The sequence below is a fragment of the Dendroctonus ponderosae genome, unplaced genomic scaffold, assembly GCF_020466585.1.
Source record: "Dendroctonus ponderosae isolate FM_Combo_2020 unplaced genomic scaffold, Dpon_F_20191213v2 Dpon_F_20191213_1, whole genome shotgun sequence".
Classification (NCBI taxonomy): Eukaryota; Metazoa; Arthropoda; class Insecta; order Coleoptera; family Curculionidae; genus Dendroctonus; species Dendroctonus ponderosae.
Genome location: NW_026017110.1, coordinates 37,625,280 through 37,630,113, shown reverse-complemented (window position 1 = coordinate 37,630,113; position 4,834 = coordinate 37,625,280).

Below are 4,834 nucleotides of genomic sequence, written 5' to 3'. Positions count from 1 at the left end.
AGTTAGGGTGGCAGTTGGGCAGTGGATCTTGGAACAACACAGAAAGTACTGGGAGGAGACACCGCGACTCCATACCGCAAAGCAGTTGGTGGGACGTCCACAACCAGTACGTAAAAATGAACTGCTAGGTCTCAGCAGGCAAAAAATAACGAGGAAGTGGCCTTTTTAACCGACCTGCAGGGGCTGCGAATTAGAGGACGAAACTACTCTGCATGTTATGTGTCACTGCACGTCATATGCAACAGGTAGACGAAGACCCCTGGGAGGGAATGAAATTCCACCAGACCAGATCATGCGAACTCCCCTCAAGATTCTTTTGGAATTCATTGAATATTGTAACGCAAATGGCCTGGGGTACTCACGTTTGGAATGGGGGATCGAAATTCATGGTATTTCAGTAAATGGGAGCCCCATTTGGGAACCATTTACTGTCAAATATGACACTGACAAACGGGAAATTTCGCACCTGGATTGGAGATTTCGAGAACCTTCTGGGTTACCTGGAGGAAACTATATAAGCGACGACGAGAACCATGGGGAGTCAGTGAAGTGACAACAGCGACCGAGTTTAGAAGAGGTTAAACCCCGAGAGTCGGAAATCCGAGTTTTGCGTTTGTTATTGTTATTGTTTGTGAAGTTGACGTTAATTTAGAAGTTAGTTTGTTCCTGTTCCGTATTTAAAGTTATACCGAGGTAAATAAAAGTTGGAAGCAGAAAAAAGAGTTTAATACTCGGCCATCCACGGTACAATATACAGGGATAATGAAGGAGTAAAATTACGAGGGCACAATAGGACAGAAATGACCGCGGTGCAAGGCCAAACACCACCTCGGCGGTGAGGAAAGGGTTTTAGTGGGTAAACAGCTTAGCTGGAGTCCCACACAACCCAGAGCGACAGACCACCAGCTCTGGGAGTGGATAAAAGAGCATTTCCCAAACTTCACCGGAAAAAAAACTTAATTTACTTAAAATTAAAATAAAGTAATAGGGTTGCACTACTTTGTCAAAACTTGTCAAATGGGAAGAGAGATGGCAGCATAGCTACCGAAACGGGCGTCAGGAGAAAAATAGTTTTGAAAATTTTCTACAAAGTAGTAAAACTCGATAATTTTATGTTTTTTGTCTTATGTTTCAACCTTAAAGAATAGCGATAATTAAAAAATTAATTAAAGACTTTTTCAATGGATTCACCAATAAGAGCCACCTCGAATTATTTGCCCTTATTTATTCAAATATTCCCACCCACAGATTTTAGCATTCACGAAGTCACCCAGTGTTCTAAGACCTGGATAGTGTTGCATTCTTACCAACTAAAAAACCCCCATTTTTGGTACTACGAGTTATAGTTATCCTTTAAAACTTGTAGTCTTTTCTAAGAATTTTGCTCCGGCATCCGTATGCCATAGCATGGCATTCTGCCCATGTTAGCAAGCAGCTAGCTGGGCTATTTAATTTGACGCCCTAAACGTATACATGTATAATATCTACTACAAACACTACGTTGTTAGCACACTTACAGCTTACGCCGTTTGATACCTGTTGCCCTAGTGGGCTAGTTGGTGTCTGAGCCTTTTTTCCAGGTCCCCAGATCTAGGCCTGGGTAACACTGTGTTGAGTTGCACTATTGAGTTGTTGCCGCTATCTGAGTTACCGAGTTATAACTCATCGGTTAATAAGTTATAATTCATAAAAAATTATTTTTTCTTATTTTTTTTGCATAAAAGATTCACTTTGCCAGTATTTTACAGTAAAACGATAGGAAAAACGCGGTTTTTCTGTTTAGATACAGTGTTGTTTTGAAATATTGACCTAAAATAGAAAAAACCTAAAAAAAATAAAAAATTGGGTAAATATTTTTTAGGAGTTGGCGCAGTGCTGCTTAAGTGGCTTGGTGCGCCATCTCAACGCACAAAATGTTGATGACTTTTCTTAACTTGTTTTAGATTTACTTTAAAGGCCATTTGTTAATAATATTTTTTAAATGTCATTTAAATTTCATTTTTTGTCATTTGTCAATTGTCAGTATTTTAAGTAAAACTAAAAATTAATGCAATTGTTGCGTAGAAAGAATTGCTTTATAGAAACTCTGTTAAAACAAGAATGACTCTGGTCCTTTTTTCAAGATAATCTTAATTGGTTTCGGTAAAAAATTGAATAAAATTATTTGCTTTTTGTGCCAAATTCAAAGCTGAAATGGGTTCTCTAAAGTTCCCTGCAAACCGATAAATGAGGCGAATTTTCTAGCAAAATTAATTTTGTAATTTTTGACTGAAAAGATACTATTATTGTCAGAAAAGAAGAAAATCATCGGAAACTAATGCTTTTTTGTGTTTTCGACTAAAAACTTTCAGTTTTGTGATCCATTTTGGGAAAATCTAAATAGTTTTCGGGGAAAACCGGGTAGAATGTATTTTCGTTTTTGTCCCAAATTCGACGCTGAAAAAAGTCTTTGTAAAATTTTTACAAAGCTATAAATTTATCTTGTAATTTTTTGCGCAACAGTCCCCCAGATCGTAAATAATTTTAAGTGAAACTAGCAAAAAGGTCGTTTTTGAGCAGAAAGTACCTAAAGCAAAAGCAAATAAAGTAAATCAAAAGCAAGTAAAAAAGTCATCAACATTTCGCCAGCAACGATACTGAGTTATTGCGCCGGTGCGCTGAGTACCTTCCAGCTTTCTCGAAGTCTGCGGTCGCTTTCCTTCACTTGCCTTTATCTATTAGAGATGACACGAAATACTTGTCACAGGAATTTTGGAACAGATATCGATATGGAACAGTCGGTACCTGTGACCGATATTTAAAATAACATATGATTTGAAATAAGAGGGCTTGCCTACGATGGTCTCTGGTCAGTACCAGTACAACATCTGGGATTTCTATATTTACAAAGCAAAAAGACAAATACCTGCCTTGGCGTCTTTTGATTCCCCGCGGCGTTGTAAATTGGCCTGAGTTTTAGTGAAAGGAGATATTTTATTCTCGTGAAGTGGTAAGGTTTTGTATGTATGGGAGTGGGACGTGGGACCTGATGATTTTCGAATCCATGCACCCATGATTCGGCAAATACCAATATTCAATGAATAGAAAATATTGGCCTATCGGAACAGCAGTAATAGCCATCTCCGATATTTCCTTTAATGTGACCAGGCCTGTGAGTCACAGGCTGCGACTGAGTGACTGTTTTTTAGGAATTCTGAGCTGTTTCTTGTCCTTGAAACTTGATCCTTTTCGATCAATAGCAGGGCTTCTGAAATAAAATAGCATTTGTTGCATCTGCCCAGTGGAGTAGTGGACGAACTACATTTAAATTTGTATAGGCGCTATTTACCTAGTCTGGACATGTTTCAATATTTGTTTATATCAAACATAGCTAAAGTATTAAATGGCTAATGTTCAATCAAGCGATAAGATGAATTGTAATCAGTGATTAGCCTTTTGTGGTCACCTTTTATTGTGTTCAAATAATGTTTCGATAAAATGGTAAACCGTTACTCATAAAAAATGTTATGACTTTGTTTTGAACATCAACCATTGCATACATAAAGGAACAAAAGGCATTCGGTCTTCGGTCATAATTTATTGCTGACCCAGCAAATACGCACCCAAATTACTAAGAAGTGGCGTGGATATCCTCCAATGGAACAATTAGTGCAGTGGGATTAGTAATGTAATTTTTTTTATAATTAATTTGGTTTTGGCACTATAACTTTTTTTGAAGGTGTCTATATACTTTATAAGTGGTATAAATTTAAGTTCCAAACATTCATAACTTTCTGTTCATTCCTATTTGTTATATAAAAAGGACTCTTGCCAGATTCTAAATACATTTTTCTTGAGACGTCGGAAATACTTCTCTGAGGCTGTATTTTACTCGTAAAGAGTTATACTACAACGTACAGTAAATGAACATTTCATTACTAACTGACCAAAAAAAAATGATGGTACCATTTTCTTGAAACAAAGCTAAATTAATTATTGAAAATTAACAAAACACTGAAATCGACGGTTTCTGTTTCGATTTTTGAGTAAACTAATGAACGGATTTTAATGTAGTTCATCTGATATCATAGGTATTTTTAATACTTGAAAAAAAGAATAAAACTTTTTTCAATAGCATCTGTGCCTGAAAAATACTGGCTTGTGTCATCTCTGTTATCTATGCTTTCCTTGCGAGAAACTCTCTTAGTGGACCCACCCTGACAACGGTTTATCTACCGTTAAAACGGTAGTCCTGGCAAGCCTGACTAGGACTAAACCAGTGTCGCAATATATGTAAACAATGAACTGTATTTGTGCGTTGGTGGCCACCCCCTGGTGGCTAAAATTGTAACTACAAGCTAACTAGTATTTTGAAATTTGCTTTGTTGATATTCGCGTATAATAACTTTTGCAAGCTTTTAAAGAAATAGTAACAGATCGAAAAGAGCGTAAAGCCCCCTTGTCCAATGCATCCGTTTGTACGATGATAAGACGGTACGAAAGTGTTTCTATTGGTTGGAGATCTGTTAGTTTGTACGACCAACTGAATGTTGCGGTTTATGACACAATGAATAAAATAAAATAATAAGACTATTTTTCAAAACTTTGATTGGTTGGTCGACTTCTAGAGAATTCTAGGGGAAGCAATTCTTCCCTTGCTTTCATGGACCGCATGCCCCTGCAAATGGGTATTATATTAAAAAGTAAAATTAAAATCGTAATCTTGACGAAATCGAAAACGAAAAAATGAACTCTGTTACCGTGAAATTACTTTTTATCCTTTATTTCTAATTGTCTACATTAGATACACACTTCCACCATCACAACAACCATGACAATTCCTTTCCCCCCCCCC